The following is a 26,378-nucleotide window of genomic DNA, read 5'->3' on the forward strand; positions in this document are numbered from 1 at the left end:
AGATGTGTGACCTGTGGGATGTGTTAGATGCGTGACCTGTGTATGACCTGTGGGATGTGTGACCTGTGTATGACCTGTGGGATGTGTGATCTGTGTATGACCTGTGGGATGCGTGACCTGTGTATGACCTGTGGGATGTATGACCTGTGGGATGTGTTAGATGCGTGACCTGTGTATGACCTGTGGGATGTGTGACCTGTGTATGACCTGTGGGATGTGTGTTAGATGTGTGACCTGTGGGATGTGTGTTAGATGTGTGACCTGTGGGTTGTGTGTAACACGTTACACACAGGTCAAACACATTGCACACATGTTACACACAGCACACAGGTCATACACGTGTGTGTAACCTGTGTGTAGCGTGTGTTTGACCTGTGTAATGTGTGTGACCTTTGGGTTGTTTGTAATATGGGTTTTAGTTGTGTGACCTGTGTATGACCTGTGGGATGTGTGTTAGATGTGTGACCTGTGGGATGTGTGACCTGTGGGATGTGTGTTGGATGCGTGACCTGTGTATGACCTGTGGGATGTGTGACCTGTGTATGACCTGTGTATGACCTGTGGGATGTGTGTTAGATGTGTGACCTGTGGGATGTGTGTTAGATGTGTGACCTGTGGGATGTGTTAGATGCGTGACCTGTGTATGACCTGTGGGATGTGTGACCTGTGTGTGACCTGTGGGATGTGTGTTAGATGTGTGACCTGTGGGATGTGTGACCTGTGGGATGTGTGTTAGATGTGTGACCTGTGGGATGTGTGTTAGATGTGTGACCTGTGGGATGTGTTAGATGCGTGACCTGTGGGATGTGTGACCTGTGTATGACCTGTGGGATGTGTGACCTGTGGGATGTGTGACCTGTGTATGACCTGTGGGATGTGTGACCTGTGTGTGACCTGTGGGATGTGTGTTAGATGTGTGACCTGTGGGATGTGTGTTAGATGTGTGACCTGTGGGATGTGTGTTAGATGTGTGACCTGTGGGATGTGTTAGATGCGTGACCTGTGTATGACCTGTGGGATGTGTGACCTGTGTATGACCTGTGGGATGTGTGACCTGTGTATGACCTGTGGGATGTGTGATCTGTGTATGACCTGTGGGATGTGTGTTAGATGCGTGACCTGTGTATGACCTGTGGGATGTATGACCTGTGGGATGTGTTAGATGCGTGACCTGTGTATGACCTGTGGGATGTGTGACCTGTGTATGACCTGTGGGATGTGTGTTAGATGTGTGACCTGTGGGATGTGTGTTAGATGTGTGACCTGTGGGATGTGTGTTAGATGTGTGACCTGTGGGATGTGTTAGATGCGTGACCTGTGTATTACCTGTGGGATGTGTTACCTGTGTATGACCTGTGGGATGTGTGACCTGTGTATGACCTGTGGGATGTGTGACCTGTGTATGACCTGTGGGATGTGTGATCTGTGTATGACCTGTGGGATGTGTGTTAGATGCGTGACCTGTGTATGACCTGTGGGATGTATGACCTGTGGGATGTGTTAGATGTGTGACCTGTGTATGACCTGTGGGATGTGTGACCTGTGTATGACCTGTGGGATGTGTGTTAGATGTGTGACCTGTGGGATGTGTGTTAGATGTGTGACCTGTGGGATGTGTGTTAGATGTGTGACCTGTGGGATGTGTGTTAGATGTGTGACCTGTGTATGACCTGTGGGATGTGTGACCTGTGTGTGACCTGTGGGATGTGTGTTAGATGTGTGACCTGTGGGATGTGTGTTGGATGCGTGACCTGTGTATGACCTGTGGGATGTGTGACCTGTGTATGACCTGTGGGATGTGTGACCTGTGTATGACCTGTGGGATGTGTGTTAGATGTGTGACCTGTGGGATGTGTGTTAGATGTGTGACCTGTGGGATGTGTTAGATGCGTGACCTGTGTATGACCTGTGGGATGTGTGACCTGTGTGTGACCTGTGGGATGTGTGTTAGATGTGTGACCTGTGGGATGTGTGACCTGTGGGATGTGTGTTAGATGTGTGACCTGTGGGATGTGTGTTAGATGTGTGACCTGTGGGATGTGTTAGATGCGTGACCTGTGTATGACCTGTGGGATGTGTGACCTGTGTATGACCTGTGGGATGTGTGACCTGTGTATGACCTGTGGGATGTGTGACCTGTGTATGACCTGTGGGATGTGTGACCTGTGTGTGACCTGTGGGATGTGTGTTAGATGTGTGACCTGTGGGATGTGTGACCTGTGGGATGTGTGTTAGATGTGTGACCTGTGGGATGTGTTAGATGCGTGACCTGTGTATGACCTGTGGGATGTGTGACCTGTGTATGACCTGTGGGATGTGTGATCTGTGTATGACCTGTGGGATGTGTGTTAGATGCGTGACCTGTGTATGACCTGTGGGATGTATGACCTGTGGGATGTGTTAGATGCGTGACCTGTGTATGACCTGTGGGATGTGTGACCTGTGTATGACCTGTGGGATGTGTGTTAGATATGTGACCTGTGGGTTGTGTGTAACACGTTACACACAGGTCAAACACATTGCACACATGTTACACACAGCACACAGGCCATACACGTGTGTGTGACCTGTGTGTAGCGTGTGTTTGACTTGTGTAATGTGTGTGACCTTTGGGTTGTTTGTAATATGGGTTTTAGTTGTGTGACCTGTGTATGACCAGTGGGATGTGTGTAATTATAATTATAATGACCTGTGTATGAATTATGTGCTGTGTGTAACAAGTATGACCTGTGGGATGTGTGACCTGTGTGATGTGTGACCTGTGTATGACCTGTGGGATGTGTGTTAGATGCGTGACCTGTGTATGACCTGTGGGATGTATGACCTGTGGGATGTGTGTTAGATGCGTGACCTGTGTATGACCTGTGGGATGTGTGACCTGTGTATGACCTGTGGGATGTGTGTTAGATGCGTGACCTGTGTATGACCTGTGGGATGTGTGACCTGTGTATTACCTGTGGGATGTGTGACCTGTGTATGACCTGTGGGATGTGTTAGATGCGTGACCTGTGTATGACCTGTGGGATGTGTGACCTGTGTGTGACCTGTGGGATGTGTGTTAGATGTGTGACCTGTGGGATGTGTGACCTGTGGGATGTGTGTTAGATGTGTGACCTGTGGGATGTGTGACCTGTGGGATGTGTGTTGGATGCGTGACCTGTGTATGACCTGTGGGATGTGTGACCTGTGTATGACCTGTGGGATGTGTGTTAGATGTGTGACCTGTGGGATGTGTGTTAGATGTGTGACCTGTGGGATTTGTGTTAGATGTGTGACCTGTGGGATGTGTGTTAGATGTGTGACCTGTGGGATGTGTGTTAGATGTGTGACCTGTGGGATGTGTGTTAGATGTGTGACTTGTGGGATGTGTGTTAGATGTGTGACCTGTGGGATGTGTTAGATGCGTGACCTGTGTATGACCTGTGGGATGTGTGACCTGTGTGTGACCTGTGGGATGTGTGTTAGATGTGTGACCTGTGGGATGTGTGACCTGTGGGATGTGTGTTAGATGTGTGACCTGTGGGATGTGTGTTAGATGTGTGACCTGTAGGATGTGTGACCTGTGTATGACCTGTGGGATGTGTAACCTGTACTGTGTACCTGTGACCTGTGGGATGTGTGTTAGATGCGTGACCTGTGTATGACCTGTGGGATGTGTGACCTGTGTATGACCTGTGGGATGTGTAACCTGTGTATGGCCTGTGGGATGTGTGTTAGATGTGTGACCTGTGGGATGTGTGTTAGATGTGTGACCTGTGGGATGTGTGTTAGATGGGTGACCTGTGTATGACCTGTGGGATGTGTGACCTGTGTATGACCTGTGGGATGTGTGACCTGTGTATGACCTGTGGGATGTGTGTTAGATGTGTGACCTGTGGGATGTGTGTTAGATGTGTGACCTGTGGGATGTGTTAGATGCGTGACCTGTGTATGACATGTGGGATGTGTGACCTGTGTGTGACCTGTGGGATGTGTGTTAGATGTGTGACCTGTGGGATGTGTGACCTGTGGGATGTGTGTTAGATGTGTGACCTGTGGGATGTGTGTTAGATGTGTGACCTGTGGGATGTGTTAGATGCGTGACCTGTGTATGACCTGTGGGATGTGTGACCTGTGTATGACCTGTGGGATGTGTGACCTGTGTATGACCTGTGGGATGTGTAACCTGTGTATGACCTGTGGGATGTGTGTTAGATGTGTGACCTGTGGGATGTGTATTAGATATGTGACCTGTGGGTTGTGTGTAACACGTTACACACAGGTCAAACACATTGCACACATGTTACACACAGCACACAGGCCATACACGTGTGTGTGACCTGTGTGTAGTGTGTGTTTGACCTGTGTAATGTGTGTGACCTTTGGGTTGTTTGTAATATGTGTTTTAGTTGTGTGACCTGTGTATGACCAGTGGGATGTGTGTAATTATAATTATAATGACCTGTGTATGAATTATGTGCTGTGTGTAACAAGTATGACCTGTGGGATGTGTGACCTGTGTGATGTGTGACCTGTGTATGACCTGTGGGATGTGTGTTAGATGCGTGACCTGTGTATGACCTGTGGGATGTGTGTTAGATGCGTGACCTGTGTATGACCTGTGGGATGTGTGACCTGTGTATGACCTGTGGGATGTGTGTTAGATGCGTGACCTGTGTATGACCTGTGGGATGTGTGACCTGTGTATTACCTGTGGGATGTGTGACCTGTGTATGACCTGTGGGATGTGTGACCTGTGGGATGTGTTAGATGCGTGACCTGTGTATGACCTGTGGGATGTGTGACCTGTGGGATGTGTGTTAGATGTGTGACCTGTGGGATGTGTGTTAGATGTGTGACCTGTGGGATGTGTGACCTGTGGGATGTGTGTTGGATGCGTGACCTGTGTATGACCTGTGGGATGTGTGACCTGTGTATGACCTGTGGGATGTGTGTTAGATGTGTGACCTGTGGGATGTGTGTTAGATGTGTGACCTGTGGGATTTGTGTTAGATGTGTGACCTGTGGGATGTGTGTTAGATGTGTGACCTGTGGGATGTGTGTTAGATGTGTGACCTGTGGGATGTGTGTTAGATGTGTGACCTGTGGGATGTGTTAGATGCGTGACCTGTGTATGACCTGTGGGATGTGTGACCTGTGTGTGACCTGTGGGATGTGTGTTAGATGTGTGACCTGTGGGATGTGTGACCTGTGGGATGTGTGTTAGATGTGTGACCTGTGGGATGTGTGTTAGATGTGTGACCTGTAGGATGTGTGACCTGTGGGATGTGTAACCTGTACTGTGTACCTGTGACCTGTGGGATGTGTGTTAGATGCGTGACCTGTGTATGACCTGTGGGATGTGTGACCTGTGTATGACCTGTGGGATGTGTGTTAGATGTGTGACCTGTGGGATGTGTGTTAGATGTGTGACCTGTGGGATGTGTGTTAGATGTGTGACCTGTGGGATGTGTGTTAGATGGGTGACCTGTGTATGACCTGTGGGATGTGTGACCTGTGTATGACCTGTGGGATGTGTGTTAGATGTGTGACCTGTGGGATGTGTGTTAGATGTGTGACCTGTGGGATGTGTTAGATGCGTGACCTGTGTATGACCTGTGGGATGTGTGACCTGTGTATGACCTGTGGGATGTGTGATCTGTGTATGACCAGTGGGATGTGTGATCTGTGTATGACCTGTGGGATGTGTGTTAGATGCGTGACCTGTGTATGACCTGTGGGATGTATGACCTGTGGGATGTGTTAGATGCGTGACCTGTGTATGACCTGTGGGATGTGTGACCTGTGTATGACCTGTGGGATGTGTGTTAGATGTGTGACCTGTGGGATGTGTGTTAGATGTGTGACCTGTGTATGACCTGTGGGATGTGTGACCTGTGTATGACCTGTGGGATGTGTGACCTGTGTATGACCTGTGGGATGTGTGTTAGATGTGTGACCTGTGGGATGTGTGTTAGATGTGTGACCTGTGGGATGTGTGTTAGATGTGTGACCTGTGGGATGTGTTAGATGTGTGACCTGTGTATGACCTGTGGGATGTGTGACCTGTGTATGACCTGTGGGATGTGTGACCTGTGTATGACCTGTGGGATGTGTGATCTGTGTATGACCTGTGGGATGTGTGATCTGTGTATGACCTGTGGGATGTGTGTTAGATGCGTGACCTGTGTATGACCTGTGGGATGTGTTAGATGCGTGACCTGTGTATGACCTGTGGGATGTGTGACCTGTGTATGACCTGTGGGATGTGTGTTAGATGTGTGACCTGTGGGATGTGTGTTAGATGTGTGACCTGTGGGATGTGTGTTAGATGTGTGACCTGTGGGATGTGTGTTAGATGTGTGACCTGTGGGATGTGTTAGATGCGTGACCTGTGTATGACCAGTGGGATGTGTGACCTGTGTATGACCTGTGGGATGTGTGTTAGATGTGTGACCTGTGTATGACCTGTGGGATGTGTGACCTGTGTATGACCTGTGGGATATGTGACCTGTGTATGACCTGTGGGATGTGTGACCTGTGTATGACCTGTGGGATGTGTAACCTGTACTGTGTACCTGTGACCTGTGGGATGTGTGTTAGATGCGTGACCTGTGTATGACCTGTGGGATGTGTGACCTGTGTATGACCTGTGGGATGTGTGACCTGTGGGATGTGTGTTAGATGCGTGACCTGTGTATGACCTGTGGGATGTGTGACCTGTGTATGACCTGTGGGATGTGTGACCTGTGGGATGTGTGTTGGATGCGTGACCTGTGTATGACCTGTGGGATGTGTGACCTGTGTATGACCTGTGGGATGTGTGTTAGATGTGTGACCTGTGGGATGTGTGTTAGATGTGTGACCTGTGGGATGTGTTAGATGCGTGACCTGTGTATGACCTGTGGGATGTGTGACCTGTGTATGACCTGTGGGATGTGTGTTAGATGTGTGACCTGTGGGATGTGTGTTAGATGTGTGACCTGTGGGATGTGTGTTAGATGTGTGACCTGTGGGATGTGTTAGATGCGTGACCTGTGTATGACCTGTGGGATGTGTGACCTGTGTGTGACCTGTGGGATGTGTGTTAGATGTGTGACCTGTGGGATGTGTGTTAGATGTGTGACCTGTGGGATGTGTGTTAGATGTGTGACCTGTGTATGACCTGTGGGATGTGTGACCTGTGTATGACCTGTGGGATGTGTGTTGGATGTGTGACCTGTGGGATGTGTGACCTGTGGGATGTGTGACCTGTGGGATGTGTGTTAGATGCGTGACCTGTGGGATGTGTTAGATGCGTGACCTGTGTATGACCTGTGGGATGTGTGACCTGTGTATGACCTGTGGGATGTGTGTTGGATGTGTGACCTGTGGGATGTGTGACCTGTGGGATGTGTGACCTGTGGGATGTGTGTTAGATGCGTGACCTGTGGGATGTGTTAGATGCGTGACCTGTGTATGACCTGTGGGATGTGTGACCTGTGTATGACCTGTGGGATGTGTGACCTGTGTATGACCTGTGGGATGTGTGACCTGTGTATGACCTGTGGGATGTGTGATCTGTGTATGACCTGTGGGATGTGTGACCTGTGTGTGACCTGTGGAATGTGTGTTAGATGTGTGACCTGTGGGATGTGTGACCTGTGGGATGTGTGTGGGATGCGTGACCTGTGTATGACCTGTGGGATGTGTGACCTGTGTATGACCTGTGGGATGTGTGTTAGATGTGTGACCTGTGGGATGTGTGTTAGATGTGTGACCTGTGGGATGTGTGTTAGATGTGTGACCTGTGGGATGTGTGTTAGATGTGTGACCTGTGGGATGTGTTAGTTGTGTGACCTGTGGGATGTGTGTTAGATGTGTGACCTGTGTATGACCAGTGGGATGTGTGACCTGTGTATGACCAGTGGGATGTGTGACCTGTGTATGACCTGTGGGATGTGTGACCTGTGTATGACCTGTGGGATGTGTGACCTGTGTATGACCTGTGGGATGTGTGTTAGATGTGTGACCTGTGGGATGTGTGTTAGATGTGTGACCTGTGGGATGTGTGTTAGATGTGTGACCTGTGGGATGTGTGTTAGATGTGTGACCTGTGGGATGTGTTAGTTGTGTGACCTGTGTATGACCTGTGGGATGTGTGACCTGTGTATGACCAGTGGGATGTGTGACCTGTGTATGACCAGTGGGATGTGTGACCTGTGTATGACCTGTGGGATGTGTGACCTGTGTATGACCTGTGGGATGTGTGTTAGATGTGTGACCTGTGGGATGTGTGTTCAGGTGCATACACATGATCAGATTTTTTCTTCAGATATGGACGATAACGATTTAAAAATCGTTCAGTCGTTCATATCTGAAGGAAAATCGTTCATATCTGACATGCCTGAACGATGGACGATCAACGATGCGCGTTCCCGTTTGTCAGATAACGATATCTGACATCTGATGGGTTTGCAGTCAGACTTGGACGATTCCATTCATTTTAATGCAGTCAAAAATCGTTCAATCGTTCAAAACTTTGAAATCGTTCAAAACTTTGGTCAAATCGTCCAAATCGTTTAATCGTTCAGTCGTTCATCTGACAAGTCTGACAAATCTGACCGTGTGTACGCTCCATAAGATGTGTGACCTGTGGGATGTGTTTTAGATGTGTGACCTGTGGGATGTGTTAGATGCGTGACCTGTGTATGACCAGTGGGATGTGTGACCTGTGTATGACCTGTGGGATGTGTGTTAGATGTGTGACCTGTGTATGACCTGTGGGATGTGTGACCTGTGTATGACCTGTGGGATATGTGTTAGATGTGTGACCTGTGGGATGTGTGTTAGATGTGTGACCTGTGGGATGTGTTAGATGCGTGACCTGTGTATGACCTGTGGGATGTGTGACCTGTGTATGACCTGTGGGATGTGTGTTAGATGCGTGACCTGTGTATGACCTGTGGGATGTGTGACCTGTGTATGACCTGTGGGATGTGTGACCTGTGTATGACCTGTGGGATGTGTGATCTGTGTATGACCAGTGGGATGTGTGATCTGTGTATGACCTGTGGGATGTGTGTTAGATGCGTGACCTGTGTATGACCTGTGGGATGTATGACCTGTGGGATGTGTTAGATGCGTGACCTGTGTATGACCAGTGGGATGTGTGACCTGTGTATGACCTGTGGGATGTGTGTTAGATGTGTGACCTGTGTATGACCTGTGGGATGTGTGACCTGTGTATGACCTGTGGGATATGTGTTAGATGTGTGACCTGTGGGATGTGTGTTAGATGTGTGACCTGTGGGATGTGTTAGATGCGTGACCTGTGGGATGTGTGACCTGTGTATGACCTGTGGGATGTGTGTTAGATGCGTGACCTGTGTATGACCTGTGGGATGTGTGACCTGTGTATGACCTGTGGGATGTGTGACCTGTGTATGACCTGTGGGATGTGTGATCTGTGTATGACCAGTGGGATGTGTGATCTGTGTATGACCTGTGGGATGTGTGTTAGATGCGTGACCTGTGTATGACCTGTGGGATGTATGACCTGTGGGATGTGTTAGATGCGTGACCTGTGTATGACCTGTGGGATGTGTGTTAGATGTGTGACCTGTGGGATGTGTGTTAGATGTGTGACCTGTGGGATGTGTGTTAGATGTGTGACCTGTGTATGACCTGTGGGATGTGTGACCTGTGTATGACCAGTGGGATGTGTGACCTGTGTATGACCTGTGGGATGTGTGTTAGATGTGTGACCTGTGGGATGTGTGTTAGATGTGTGACCTGTGGGATGTGTGTTAGATGTGTGACCTGTGGGATGTGTTAGATGCGTGACCTGTGTATGACTAGTGGGATGTATGACCTGTGTATGACCTGTGGGATGTGTGTTAGATGTGTGACCTGTGTATGACCTGTGGGATGTGTGACCTGTGTATGACCTGTGGGATGTGTGTTAGATGTGTGACCTGTGGGATGTGTGTTAGATGTGTGACCTGTGGGATGTGTGTTAGATGTGTGACCTGTGGGATGTGTTAGATGCGTGACCTGTGTATGACCTGTGGGATGTGACCTGTGTATGACCTGTGGGATGTGTGACCTGTGTATGACCTGTGGGATGTGTGATCTGTGTATGACCAGTGGGATGTGTGATCTGTGTATGACCTGTGGGATGTGTGTTAGATGCGTGACCTGTGTATGACCTGTGGGATGTATGACCTGTGGGATGTGTTAGATGCGTGACCTGTGTATGATCTGTGGGATGTGTGACCTGTGTATGACCTGTGGGATGTGTGTTAGATGTGTGACCTGTGGGATGTGTGTTAGATGTGTGACCTGTGGGATGTGTGTTAGATGTGTGACCTGTGTATGACCTGTGGGATGTGTGACCTGTGTATGACCAGTGGGATGTGTGACCTGTGTATGACCAGTGGGATGTGTGACCTGTGTATGACCTGTGGGATGTGTGACCTGTGTATGACCTGTGGGATGTGTGTTAGATGTGTGACCTGTGGGATGTGTGTTAGATGTGTGACCTGTGGGATGTGTGTTAGATGTGTGACCTGTGTATGACCAGTGGGATGTGTGACCTGTGTATGACCAGTGGGATGTGTGACCTGTGTATGACCAGTGGGATGTGTGACCTGTGTATGACCTGTGGGATGTGTGACCTGTGTATGACCTGTGGGATGTGTGTTAGATGTGTGACCTGTGGGATGTGTGTTAGATGTGTGACCTGTGGGATGTGTGTTAGATGTGTGACCTGTGGGATGTGTTAGTTGTGTGACCTGTGTATGACCAGTGGGATGTGTGACCTGTGTATGACCTGTGGGATGTGTGACCTGTGTATGACCTGTGGGATGTGTGTTAGATGTGTGACCTGTGGGATGTGTGTTAGATGTGTGACCTGTGGGATGTATGACCTGTGGGATGTGTTAGATGCGTGACCTGTGTATGACCTGTGGGATGTGTGTTAGATGTGTGACCTGTGGGATGTGTGTTAGATGTGTGACCTGTGTATGACCTGTGGGATGTGTGACCTGTGTATGACCTGTGGGATGTGTGTTAGATGTGTGACCTGTGGGATGTGTGTTAGATGTGTGACCTGTGGGATGTGTGTTAGATGCGTGACCTGTGTATGACCTGTGGGATGTGTGACCTGTGTATGACCTGTGGGATGTGTGACCTGTGTATGACCTGTGGGATGTGTGATCTGTGTATGACCAGTGGGATGTGTGACCTGTGTATGACCTGTGGGATGTGTGTTAGATGTGTGACCTGTGGGATGTGTTAGATGCGTGACCTGTGTATGACCTGTGGGATGTGACCTGTGTATGACCTGTGGGATGTGTGACCTGTGTATGACCTGTGGGATGTGTGATCTGTGTATGACCAGTGGGATGTGTGATCTGTGTATGACCTGTGGGATGTGTGTTAGATGCGTGACCTGTGTATGACCTGTGGGATGTATGACCTGTGGGATGTGTTAGATGCGTGACCTGTGTATGATCTGTGGGATGTGTGACCTGTGTATGACCTGTGGGATGTGTGTTAGATGTGTGACCTGTGGGATGTGTGTTAGATGTGTGACCTGTGGGATGTGTGTTAGATGTGTGACCTGTGTATGACCTGTGGGATGTGTGACCTGTGTATGACCAGTGGGATGTGTGACCTGTGTATGACCAGTGGGATGTGTGACCTGTGTATGACCTGTGGGATGTGTGACCTGTGTATGACCTGTGGGATGTGTGACCTGTGGGATGTGTGTTAGATGTGTGACCTGTGGGATGTGTGTTAGATGTGTGACCTGTGGGATGTGTGTTAGATGTGTGACCTGTGTATGACCAGTGGGATGTGTGACCTGTGTATGACCAGTGGGATGTGTGACCTGTGTATGACCTGTGGGATGTGTGACCTGTGTATGACCTGTGGGATGTGTGTTAGATGTGTGACCTGTGGGATGTGTGTTAGATGTGTGACCTGTGGGATGTGTGTTAGATGTGTGACCTGTGGGATGTGTTAGTTGTGTGACCTGTGTATGACCAGTGGGATGTGTGACCTGTGTATGACCTGTGGGATGTGTGACCTGTGTATGACCTGTGGGATGTGTGTTAGATGTGTGACCTGTGGGATGTGTGTTAGATGTGTGACCTGTGTGTGACCTGTGGGATGTATGACCTGTGGGATGTGTTAGATGCGTGACCTGTGTATGACCTGTGGGATGTGTGACCTGTGTATGACCTGTGGGATGTGTGTTAGATGTGTGACCTGTGGGATGTGTGTTAGATGTGTGACCTGTGGGATGTGTGTTAGATGTGTGACCTGTGTATGACCTGTGGGATGTGTGACCTGTGTATGACCTGTGGGATGTGTGTTAGATGTGTGACCTGTGGGATGTGTGTTAGATGTGTGACCTGTGGGATGTGTGTTAGATGTGTGACCTGTGTATGACCTGTGGGATGTGTGACCTGTGTATGACCTGTGGGATGTGTGTTAGATGTGTGACCTGTGGGATGTGTTAGATGCGTGACCTGTGTATGACCTGTGGGATGTGTGACCTGTGTATGACCAGTGGGATGTGTGACCTGTGTATGACCAGTGGGATGTGTGACCTGTGTATGACCTGTGGGATGTGTATGACCTGTGGGATGTGTGTTAGATGTGTGACCTGTGGGATGTGTGTTAGATGTGTGACCTGTGGGATGTGTGTTAGATGTGTGACCTGTGGGATGTGTGTTAGATGTGTGACCTGTGTATGACCAGTGGGATGTGTGACCTGTGTATGACCAGTGGGATGTGTGACCTGTGTATGACCATTGGGATGTGTGACCTGTGTATGACCTGTGGGATGTGTGACCTGTGTATGACCTGTGGGATGTGTGTTAGATGTGTGACCTGTGGGATGTGTGTTAGATGTGTGACCTGTGGGATGTGTGTTAGATGTGTGACCTGTGGGATGTGTTAGTTGTGTGACCTGTGGGATGTGTGTTAGATGTGTGACCTGTGTATGACCAGTGGGATGTGTGACCTGTGTATGACCAGTGGGATGTGTGACCTGTGTATGACCAGTGGGATGTGTGACCTGTGTATGACCTGTGGGATGTGTGACCTGTGTATGACCTGTGGGATGTGTGTTAGATGTGCGACCTGTGGGATGTGTGTTTGATGTGTGACCTGTGGGATGTGTTAGATGCGTGACCTGTGTATGACCTGTGGGATGTGTGACCTGTGTGTGACCTGTGGGATGTGTGTTAGATGTGTGACCTGTGTATGACCTGTGGGATGTGTGTTAGATGTGTGACCTGTGGGATGTGTGACCTGTGGGATGTGTGTTAGATGTGTGACCTGTGGGATGTGTGACCTGTGTATGACCTGTGGGATGTGTGATCTGTGTATGACCTGTGGGATGTGTGTTAGATGCGTGACCTGTGTATGACCTGTGGGATGTATGACCTGTGGGATGTGTTAGATGCGTGACCTGTGTATGACCTGTGGGATTTGTGTTAGATGTGTGACCTGTGGGATGTGTGTTAGATGTGTGACCTGTGGGATGTGTGTTAGATGTGTGACCTGTGGGATGTGTGTTAGATGTGTGACCTGTGGGATGTGTTAGATGCGTGACCTGTGTATGACCTGTGGGATGTGTGACCTGTGTGTGACCTGTGGGATGTGTGTTAGATGTGTGACCTGTGGGATGTGTGACCTGTGGGATGTGTGTTAGATGTGTGACCTGTAGGATGTGTGACCTGTGGGATGTGTAACCTGTACTGTGTACCTGTGACCTGTGGGATGTGTGTTAGATGCGTGACCTGTGTATGACCTGTGGGATGTGTGACCTGTGTATGACCTGTGGGATGTGTGTTAGATGTGTGACCTGTGGGATGTGTGTTAGATGTGTGACCTGTGGGATGTGTGTTAGATGGGTGACCTGTGTATGACCTGTGGGATGTGTGACCTGTGTATGACCTGTGGGATGTGTGACCTGTGTATGACCTGTGGGATGTGTGTTAGATGTGTGACCTGTGGGATGTGTGTTAGATGTGTGACCTGTGGGATGTGTTAGATGCGTGACCTGTGTATGACCTGTGGGATGTGTGACCTGTGTATGACCTGTGGGATGTGTGATCTGTGTATGACCAGTGGGATGTGTGATCTGTGTATGACCTGTGGGATGTGTGTTAGATGCGTGACCTGTGTATGACCTGTGGGATGTATGACCTGTGGGATGTGTTAGATGCGTGACCTGTGTATGACCTGTGGGATGTGTGACCTGTGTATGACCTGTGGGATGTGTGTTAGATGTGTGACCTGTGGGATGTGTGTTAGATGTATGACCTGTGGGATGTGTGACCTGTGTATGACCTGTGGGATGTGTGACCTGTGTATGACCTGTGGGATGTGTGTTAGATGTGTGACCTGTGGGATGTGTGTTAGATGTGTGACCTGTGGGATGTGTGTTAGATGTGTGACCTGTGGGATGTGTTAGATGTGTGACCTGTGTATGACCTGTGGGATGTGTGACCTGTGTATGACCTGTGGGATGTGTGATCTGTGTATGACCTGTGGGATGTGTGACCTGTGTATGACCTGTGGGATGTGTGATCTGTGTATGACCTGTGGGATGTGTGTTAGATGCGTGACCTGTGTATGACCTGTGGGATGTGTTAGATGCGTGACCTGTGTATGACCTGTGGGATGTGTGACCTGTGTATGACCTGTGGGATGTGTGTTAGATGTGTGACCTGTGGGATGTGTGTTAGATGTGTGACCTGTGGGATGTGTGTTAGATGTGTGACCTGTGGGATGTGTGTTAGATGTGTGACCTGTGGGATGTGTGTTAGATGTGTGACCTGTGTATGACCTGTGGGATGTGTGACCTGTGTATGACCAGTGGGATGTGTGACCTGTGTATGACCAGTGGGATGTGTGACCTGTGTATGACCAGTGGGATGTGTGACCTGTGTATGACCTGTGGGATGTGTGACCTGTGTATGACCTGTGGGATGTGTGTTAGATGTGTGACCTGTGGGATGTGTGTTAGATGTGTGACCTGTGGGATGTGTGTTAGATGTGTGACCTGTGGGATGTGTGTTAGATGTGTGACCTGTGTATGACCAGTGGGATGTGTGACCTGTGTATGACCAGTGGGATGTGTGACCTGTGTATGACCAGTGGGATGTGTGACCTGTGTATGACCTGTGGGATGTGTGACCTGTGTATGACCTGTGGGATGTGTGTTAGATGTGTGACCTGTGGGATGTGTGTTAGATGTGTGACCTGTGGGATGTGTGTTAGATGTGTGACCTGTGGGATGTGTTAGTTGTGTGACCTGTGTATGACCAGTGGGATGTGTGACCTGTGTATGACCTGTGGGATGTGTGACCTGTGTATGACCTGTGGGATGTGTGTTAGATGTGTGACCTGTGGGATGTGTGTTAGATGTGTGACCTGTGTGTGACCTGTGGGATGTATGACCTGTGGGATGTGTTAGATGCGTGACCTGTGTATGACCTGTGGGATGTGTGACCTGTGTATGACCTGTGGGATGTGTGTTAGATGTGTGACCTGTGGGATGTGTGTTAGATGTGTGACCTGTGGGATGTGTGTTAGATGTGTGACCTGTGTATGACCTGTGGGATGTGTGACCTGTGTATGACCTGTGGGATGTGTGTTAGATGTGTGACCTGTGGGATGTGTGTTAGATGTGTGACCTGTGGGATGTGTGTTAGATGTGTGACCTGTGTATGACCTGTGGGATGTATGACCTGTGGGATGTGTGTTAGATGTGTGACCTGTGGGATGTGTTAGATGCGTGACCTGTGTATGACCTGTGGGATGTGTGACCTGTGTATGACCAGTGGGATGTGTGACCTGTGTATGACCAGTGGGATGTGTGACCTGTGTATGACCTGTGGGATGTGTGACCTGTGTATGACCTGTGGGATGTGTGTTAGATGTGTGACCTGTGGGATGTGTGTTAGATGTGTGACCTGTGGGATGTGTGTTAGATGTGTGACCTGTGGGATGTGTGTTAGATGTGTGACCTGTGTATGACCAGTGGGATGTGTGACCTGTGTATGACCAGTGGGATGTGTGACCTGTGTATGACCATTGGGATGTGTGACCTGTGTATGACCTGTGGGATGTGTGACCTGTGTATGACCTGTGGGATGTGTGTTAGATGTGTGACCTGTGGGATGTGTGTTAGATGTGTGACCTGTGGGATGTGTTAGTTGTGTGACCTGTGGGATGTGTGTTAGATGTGTGACCTGTGTATGACCAGTGGGATGTGTGACCTGTGTATGACCAGTGGGATGTGTGACCTGTGTATGACCAGTGGGATGTGTGACCTGTGTATGACCTGTGGGATGTGTGACCTGTGTATGACCTGTGGGATGTGTGTTAGATGTGTGACCTGTGGGATGTGTGTTAGATGTGTGACCTGTGGGATGTGTGTTAGATGTGTGACCTGTGGGATGTGTTAGTTGTGTGACCTGTGTATGACCAGTGGGATGTGTGACCTGTGTATGACCTGTGGGATGTGTGACCTGTGTATGACCTGTGGGATGTGTGTTAGATGTGTGACCTGTGGGATGTGTGTTAGATGTGTGACCTGTGTGTGACCTGTGGGATGTATGACCTGTGGGATGTGTTAGATGCGTGACCTGTGTATGACCTGTGGGATGTGTGACCTGTGTATGACCTGTGGGATGTGTGTTAGATGTGTGACCTGTGGGATGTGTGTTAGATGTGTGACCTGTGGGATGTGTGTTAGATGTGTGACCTGTGTATGACCTGTGGGATGTGTGACCTGTGTATGACCTGTGGGATGTGTGTTAGATGTGTGACCTGTGGGATGTGTGTTAGATGTGTGACCTGTGGGATGTGTGTTAGATGTGTGACCTGTGTATGACCTGTGGGATGTATGACCTGTGGGATGTGTGTTAGATGTGTGACCTGTGGGATGTGTTAGATGCGTGACCTGTGTATGACCTGTGGGATGTGTGACCTGTGTATGACCAGTGGGATGTGTGACCTGTGTATGACCAGTGGGATGTGTGACCTGTGTATGACCTGTGGGATGTGTGACCTGTGTATGACCTGTGGGATGTGTGTTAGATGTGTGACCTGTGGGATGTGTGTTAGATGTGTGACCTGTGGGATGTGTGTTAGATGTGTGACCTGTGGGATGTGTGTTAGATGTGTGACCTGTGTATGACCAGTGGGATGTGTGACCTGTGTATGACCAGTGGGATGTGTGACCTGTGTATGACCATTGGGATGTGTGACCTGTGTATGACCTGTGGGATGTGTGACCTGTGTATGACCTGTGGGATGTGTGTTAGATGTGTGACCTGTGGGATGTGTGTTAGATGTGTGACCTGTGGGATGTGTTAGTTGTGTGACCTGTGGGATGTGTGTTAGATGTGTGACCTGTGTATGACCAGTGGGATGTGTGACCTGTGTATGACCAGTGGGATGTGTGACCTGTGTATGACCAGTGGGATGTGTGACCTGTGTATGACCTGTGGGATGTGTGACCTGTGTATGACCTGTGGGATGTGTGTTAGATGTGCGACCTGTGGGATGTGTGTTTGATGTGTGACCTGTGGGATGTGTTAGATGCGTGACCTGTGTATGACCTGTGGGATGTGTGACCTGTGTGTGACCTGTGGGATGTGTGTTAGATGTGTGACCTGTGTATGACCTGTGGGATGTGTGTTAGATGTGTGACCTGTGGGATGTGTGACCTGTGGGATGTGTGTTAGATGTGTGACCTGTGGGATGTGTGACCTGTGTATGACCTGTGGGATGTGTGATCTGTGTATGACCTGTGGGATGTGTGTTAGATGCGTGACCTGTGTATGACCTGTGGGATGTATGACCTGTGGGATGTGTTAGATGCGTGACCTGTGTATGACCTGTGGGATGTGTGACCTGTGTATGACCTGTGGGATGTGTGTTAGATGTGCGACCTGTGGGATGTGTGTTTGATGTGTGACCTGTGGGATGTGTTAGATGCGTGACCTGTGTATGACCTGTGGGATGTGTGACCTGTGTGTGACCTGTGGGATGTGTGTTAGATGTGTGACCTGTGGGATGTGTGTTAGATGTGTGACCTGTGGGATGTGTGTTAGATGTGTGACCTGTGGGATGTGTGACCTGTGGGATGTGTGTTAGATGTGTGACCTGTGGGATGTGTGTTAGATGTGTGACCTGTGGGATGTGTGTTAGATGTGTGACCTGTGGGATGTGTTAGATGCGTGACCTGTGTATGACCTGTGGGATGTGTGACCTGTGTATGACCTGTGGGATGTGTGTTAGATGTGTGACCTGTGTACGACCTGTGGGATGTGTTAGATGCGTGACCTGTGTATGACCTGTGTGTGACCTGTGGGATGTGTGTTAGATGTGTGACCTGTGTATGACCTGTGGGATGTGTGACCTGTGTATGACCAGTGGGATGTGTGACCTGTGTATGACCTGTGGGATGTGTGACCTGTGTATGACCTGTGGGATGTGTGTTAGATGTGTGACCTGTGGGATGTGTGTTAGATGTGTGACCTGTGGGATGTGTGTTAGATGTGTGACCTGTGGGATGTGTTAGATGCGTGACCTGTGTATGACCAGTGGGATGTGTGACCTGTGTATGACCTGTGGGATGTGTGTTAGATGTGTGACCTGTGGGATGTGTGTTAGATGTGTGACCTGTGGGATGTGTGTTAGATGTGTGACCTGTGGGATGTGTTAGATGCGTGACCTGTGTATGACCTGTGGGATGTGTGTTAGATGTGCGACCTGTGGGATGTGTGACCTGTGGGATGTGTTAGATGCGTGACCTGTGTATGACCTGTGGGATGTGTGACCTGTTTATGACCTGTGGGATGTGTGATCTGTGTATGACCTGTGGGATGTGTGTTAGATGCGTGACCTGTGTATGACCTGTGGGATGTATGACCTGTGGGATGTGTTAGATGCGTGACCTGTGTATGACCTGTGGGATGTGTGACCTGTGTATGACCTGTGGGATGTGTGTTAGATGTGTGACCTGTGGGATGTGTGTTAGATGTGTGACCTGTGTATGACCTGTGGGATGTGTGACCTGTGTATGACCAGTGGGATGTGTGACCTGTGTATGACCTGTGGGATGTGTGACCTGTGTATGACCTGTGGGATGTGTGACCTGTGTATGACCTGTGGGATGTGTGTTAGATGTGTGACCTGTGGGATGTGTGTTAGATGTGTGACCTGTGGGATGTGTTAGATGCGTGACCTGTGTATTACCTGTGGGATGTGTGACCTGTGTATGACCTGTGGGATGTGTGACCTGTGTATGACCTGTGGGATGTGTGACCTGTGTATGACCTGTGGGATGTGTGATCTGTGTATGACCTGTGGGATGTGTGTTAGATGCGTGACCTGTGGGATGTATGACCTGTGGGATGTGTTAGATGCGTGACCTGTGTATGACCTGTGGGATGTGTGACCTGTGTATGACCTGTGGGATGTGTGTTAGATGTGTGACCTGTGGGATGTGTGTTAGATGTGTGACCTGTGGGATGTGTGTTAGATGTGTGACCTGTGTATGACCTGTGGGATGTGTGACCTGTGGGATGTGTGTTAGATGTGTGACCTGTGGGATGTGTGTTAGATGTGTGACCTGTGGGATGTGTTAGATGCGTGACCTGTGTATGACCTGTGGGATGTGTGACCTGTGTGTGACCTGTGGGATGTGTGTTAGATGTGTGACCTGTGGGATGTGTGACCTGTGGGATGTGTGTTAGATGTGTGACCTGTGGGATGTGTGTTAGATGTGTGACCTGTGGGATGTGTTAGATGCGTGACCTGTGTATGACCTGTGGGATGTGTGACCTGTGTATGACCTGTGGGATGTGTGACCTGTGTATGACCTGTGGGATGTGTGACCTGTGTATGACCTGTGGGATGTGTGATCTGTGTATGACCTGTGGGATGTGTGTTAGATGCGTGACCTGTGTATGACCTGTGGGATGTATGACCTGTGGGATGTGTTAGATGCGTGACCTGTGTATGACCTGTGGGATGTGTGACCTGTGTATGACCTGTGGGATGTGTGTTAGATGTGTGACCTGTGGGATGTGTGTTAGATGTGTGACCTGTGGGATGTGTGTTAGATGTGTGACCTGTGTATGACCTGTGGGATGTGTGTTAGATGTGTGACCTGTGGGATGTGTGTTAGATGTGTGACCTGTGGGATGTGTGACCTGTGTATGACCTGTGGGATGTGTGATCTGTGTATGACCTGTGGGATGTGTGTTAGATGCGTGACCTGTGTATGACCTGTGGGATGTATGACCTGTGGGATGTGTTAGATGCGTGACCTGTGTATGACCTGTGGGATGTGTGACCTGTGTATGACCTGTGGGATGTGTGTTAGATGTGCGACCTGTGGGATGTGTGACCTGTGGGATGTGTTAGATGCGTGACCTGTGTATGACCTGTGGGATGTGTGACCTGTGGGATGTGTGTTAGATGTGTGACCTGTGGGATGTGTGTTAGATGTGTGACCTGTGGGATGTGTGTTAGATGTGTGACCTGTGGGATGTGTGACCTGTGGGATGTGTGTTAGATGTGTGACCTGTGGGATGTGTGTTAGATGTGTGACCTGTGGGATGTGTGTTAGATGTGTGACCTGTGGGATGTGTTAGATGCGTGACCTGTGTATGACCTGTGGGATGTGTGACCTGTGTATGACCTGTGGGATGTGTGACCTGTGTATGACCTGTGGGATGTGTGTTAGATGTGTGACCTGTGTACGACCTGTGGGATGTGTTAGATGCGTGACCTGTGTATGACCTGTGGGATGTGTGACCTGTGTATGACCTGTGGGATGTGTGACCTGTGTGTGACCTGTGGGATGTGTGTTAGATGTGTGACCTGTGTATGACCTGTGGGATGTGTGACCTGTGTATGACCAGTGGGATGTATGACCTGTGTATGACCTGTGGGATGTGTGACCTGTGGGATGTGTGTTAGATGTGTGACCTGTGGGATGTGTGTTAGATGTGTGACCTGTGGGATGTGTTAGATGCGTGATCTGTGTATGACCAGTGGGATGTGTGACCTGTGTATGACCTGTGGGATGTGTGACCTGTGTATGACCTGTGGGATGTGTGTTAGATGTGTGACCTGTGGGATGTGTGTTAGATGTGTGACCTGTGGGATGTGTGTTAGATGTGTGACCTGTGGGATGTGTTAGTTGTGTGACCTGTGTATGACCAGTGGGATGTGTGACCTGTGTATGACCTGTGGGATGTGTGACCTGTGTATGACCTGTGGGATGTGTGTTAGATGTGTGACCTGTGGGATGTGTGTTAGATGTGTGACCTGTGGGATGTGTGTTAGATGTGTGACCTGTGGGATGTGTGTTAGATGTGTGACCTGTGGGATGTGTTAGATGCGTGACCTGTGGGATGTGTGACCTGTTTATGACCTGTGGGATGTGTGACCTGTGTATGACCTGTGGGATGTGTGATCTGTGTATGACCTGTGGGATGTGTGTTAGATGCGTGACCTGTGTATGACCTGTGGGATGTATGACCTGTGGGATGTGTTAGATGCGTGACCTGTGTATGACCTGTGGGATGTGTGACCTGTGTATGACCTGTGGGATGTGTGTTAGATGTGTGACCTGTGGGATGTGTGTTAGATGTGTGACCTGTGGGATGTGTGTTAGATGTGTGACCTGTGTATGACCTGTGGGATGTGTGACCTGTGTATGACCAGTGGGATGTGTGACCTGTGTATGACCTGTGGGATGTGTGACCTGTGTATGACCTGTGGGATGTGTGTTAGATGTGTGACCTGTGGGATGTGTGTTAGATGTGTGACCTGTGGGATGTGTTAGATGCGTGACCTGTGTATTACCTGTGGGATGTGTGACCTGTGTATGACCTGTGGGATGTGTGACCTGTGTATGACCTGTGGGATGTGTGATCTGTGTATGACCTGTGGGATGTGAGTTAGATGCGTGACCTGTGTATGACCTGTGGGATGTATGACCTGTGGGATGTGTTAGATGCGTGACCTGTGTATTACCTGTGGGATGTGTGACCTGTGTATGACCTGTGGGATGTGTGACCTGTGTATGACCTGTGGGATGTGTGATCTGTGTATGACCTGTGGGATGTGAGTTAGATGCGTGACCTGTGTATGACCTGTGGGATGTGTGACCTGTGTGTGACCTGTGGGATGTGTGTTAGATGTGTGACCTGTGGGATGTGTGTTAGATGTGTGACCTGTGCGATGTGTTAGATGCGTGACCTGTGTATGACCTGTGGGATGTGTGACCTGTGTGTGACCTGTGGGATGTGTGACCTGTGGGATGTGTGTTAGATGTGTGACCTGTGGGATGTGTGCTAGATGTGTGACCTGTGGGATGTGTGTTAGATGTGTGACCTGTGGGATGTGTTAGATGCGTGACCTGTGTATGACCTGTGGGATGTGTGACCTGTGTATGACCTGTGGGATGTGTGACCTGTGTATGACCTGTGGGATGTGTGACCTGTGTATGACCTGTGGGATGTGTGATCTGTGTATGACCTGTGGGATGTGTGTTAGATGCGTGACCTGTGTATGACCTGTGGGATGTATGACCTGTGGGATGTGTTAGATGCGTGACCTGTGTATGACCTGTGGGATGTGTGACCTGTGTATGACCTGTGGGATGTGTGTTAGATGTGTGACCTGTGGGATGTGTTAGATGTGTGACCTGTGGGATGTGTGTTAGATGTGTGACCTGTGTATGACCTGTGGGATGTGTGACCTGTGTGTGACCTGTGGGATGTGTGTTAGATGTGTGACCTGTGGGATGTGTGACCTGTGGGATGTGTGTTAGATGTGTGACCTGTGGGATGTGTGACCTGTGTATGACCTGTGGGATGTGTGATCTGTGTATGACCTGTGGGATGTGTGTTAGATGCGTGACCTGTGTATGACCTGTGGGATGTATGACCTGTGGGATGTGTTAGATGCGTGACCTGTGTATGACCTGTGGGATGTGTGACCTGTGTATGACCTGTGGGATGTGTGTTAGATGTGCGACCTGTGGGATGTGTGTTAGATGTGTGACCTGTGGGATGTGTTAGATGTGTGACCTGTGTATGACCTGTGGGATGTGTGACCTGTGTGTGACCTGTGGGATGTGTGTTAGATGTGTGACCTGTGTGTGACCTGTGGGATGTGTGTTAGATGTGTGACCTGTGGGATGTGTGACCTGTGGGATGTGTGTTAGATGTGTGACCTGTGGGATGTGTGTTAGATGTGTGACCTGTGGGATGTGTGTTAGATGTGTGACCTGTGGGATGTGTGTTAGATGTGTGACCTGTGGGATGTGTGTTAGATGCGTGACCTGTGTATGACCTGTGGGATGTGTGACCTGTGTATGACCTGTGGGATGTGTGACCTGTGTATGACCTGTGGGATGTGTGACCTGTGGGATGTGTGTTAGATGTGTGACCTGTGGGATGTGTGTTAGATGTGTGACCTGTGGGATGTGTTAGATGCGTGACCTGTGTATGACCTGTGGGATGTGTGACCTGTGTATGACCTGTGGGATGTGTGTTAGATGTGCGACCTGTGGGATGTGTGTTAGATGTGTGACCTGTGGGATGTGTTAGATGCGTGACCTGTGTATGACCTGTGGGATGTGTGACCTGTGTGTGACCTGTGGGATGTGTGTTAGATGTGTGACCTGTGTATGACCTGTGGGATGTGTGTAATATGTATATGAAAATGAAGGCATGAGACCAAGTTTAATGTCAGGCTCCTCCTATTACATACTTACCTGGTCCCGCTGTCCTGTAGTCGTCTGCACCTGGGGAAAATACATGTGGGATCCGCCATGTTCAGTACTGTTATATATTATTGCTGAGCTATTATCTGAGTTTGTAGTATTGCTTTGTACATTTGGAATAATAATATAAATGGTTACATATAGGAGAGGTGACTGCTGGGAATGGGACATTATACAGTAACACCAGGGGATGTGTCTGGGTGATGACTGGAGAGGTGACTGCTGGGAATGGGACATTATACAATAACACCGGGGGATGTGTCTGGGTGATGACTGGAGAGGTGACTGCTGGGAATAGGACATTATACAGTAACACCAGGGGATGTGTCTGGGTGATGACCGGAGAGGTGACTGCTGGGAATGGGACATTATACAGTAACACCGGGGGATGTGTCTGGGTGATGACCGGAGAGGTGACTGCTGGGAATGGGACATTATACAATAACACCGGGGGATGTGTCTGGGTGATGACTGGAGAGGTGACTGCTGGGAATGGGACATTATACAGTAACACCAGGGGATGTGTCTGGGTGATGACCGGAGAGGTGACTGCTGGGAATGGGACATTATACAATAACACCGGGGGATGTGTCTGGGTGATGACTGGAGAGGTGACTGCTGGGAATGGGACATTATACAGTAACACCTGGGATGTGTCTGGCTGAGGACTGGAGAGGTGACTGCTGGGAATGGGACATTATACAGTAACACCAGGGGATGTGTCTGGGTGATGACTGGAGAGGTGACTTCTGGGAATGGGACATTATACAGTAACACAAGGGGATGTGTCTGGGTGATGTCTGCAGAGGTGACTGCTGGGAATGGCACGTTATACAGTAACACAAGGGGATGTGTCTGGGTGATGACTGGAGAGGTGACTGCTGGGAATGGGACATTATACAGTAACACCGGGGGATGTGTCTGGGTGATGACTGGAGAGGTGACTGCTGGGAATGGGACATTATACAGTAACACCAGGGGATGTGTCTGGGTGATGACTGGAGAGGTGACTGCTGGGAATGGGACATTATACAGTAACACCGGGGGATGTGTCTGGGTGATGACTGGAGAGGTGACTGCTGGGAATGGGACATTATACAGTAACACCAGGGGATGTGTCTGGGTGATGACTGGAGAGGTGACTGCTGGGAATGGGACATTATACAGTAACACCAGGGGATGTGTCTGGGTGATGACTGGAGAGGTGACTGCTGGGAATGGGACATTATACAATAACACCGGGGGATGTGTCTGGGTGATGACTGGAGAGGTGACTGCTGGGAATGGGACATTATACAGTAACACCAGGGGATGTGTCTGGGTGATGACTGGAGAGGTGACTGCTGGGAATGGGACATTATACAGTAACACCGGGGGATGCGCCTGGGTGATGACTGGAGAGGTGACTGCTGGGAATGGGACATTATACAGTAACACCAGGGGATGTGTCTGGGTGATGACTGGAGAGGTGACTGCTGGGAATGGGACATTATACAGTAACACCGGGGGATGTGTCTGGGTGATGACTGGGGAGGTGACTGCTGGGAATAGGACATTATACAGTAATACCAGGGGATATGTCTGTGTGTTGACTGTAGAGGTGACTGCTGGGAACGGGACATTATACAGTAACACCAGGGGATGTGTCTGGGTGATGACTGGAGAGGTGACTGCTGGGAATGGGACATTATACAATAACACCGGGGAATGTGTCTGGGTGATGACTGGAGAGGTGAAGGCTGGGAATGGGACATTATACAGTAACACCAGGGGATGTGTGTGGGTGATGACTGGAGAGGTGACTGCTGGGAATGGGACATTATACAGTAACACCGGGGGATGCGCCTGGGTGATGACTGGAGAGGTGACTGCTGGGAATGGGACATTATACAGTAACACCGGGGGATGTGTCTGGGTGATGACTGGAGAGGTGACTGCTGGGAATGGGACATTATACAGTAACACCGGGGGATGTGTCTGGGTGATGACTGGGGAGGTGACTGCTGGGAATAGGACATTATACAGTAATACCAGGGGATATGTCTGTGTGTTGACTGTAGAGGTGACTGCTGGGAATGGGACATTATACAGTAACACCAGGGGATGTGTCTGAGTGATGACTGGAGAGGTGACTGCTGGGAATGGGACATTATACAGTAACACCAGGGGATGTGTCTGGGTGATGACTGGAGAGGTGACTGCTGGGAATGGGACATTATACAGTAACACCGGGGGATGTGTCTGGGTGATGACTGGAGAGGTGAAGGCTGGGAATGCGACATTATACAGTAACACCAGGGGATGTGTCTGGGTGATGACTGGAGAGGTGACTGCTGGGAACGGGACATTATACAGTAACACCAGGGGATGTGTCTGGGTGATGACTGGAGAGGTGACTGCTGGGAATGGGACATTATACAATAACACCGGGGGATGTGTCTGGGTGATGACTGGAGAGGTGAAGGCTGGGAATGGGACATTATACAGTAACACCAGGGGATGTGTGTGGGTGATGACTGGAGAGGTGACTGCTGGGAATGGGACATTATACAGTAACACCGGGGGATGCGCCTGGGTG

General features: G+C 49.6%; 1 protein-coding gene across 2 annotated transcripts in view; it reads left to right on the plus strand.

The window, feature by feature from the left end:
- The window catches only part of LOC148442583 (uncharacterized), a 71,772-nt gene that overhangs the window by 34,773 nt on the left and 10,621 nt on the right, over positions 1-26,378 (plus strand). The window lies entirely within an intron of this gene.

The sequence above is a fragment of the Taudactylus pleione genome, unplaced genomic scaffold, assembly GCF_031769625.1.
Source record: "Taudactylus pleione unplaced genomic scaffold, aTauple2 ptg001443l, whole genome shotgun sequence".
In the NCBI taxonomy this organism is placed as follows: Eukaryota; Metazoa; Chordata; class Amphibia; order Anura; family Myobatrachidae; genus Taudactylus; species Taudactylus pleione.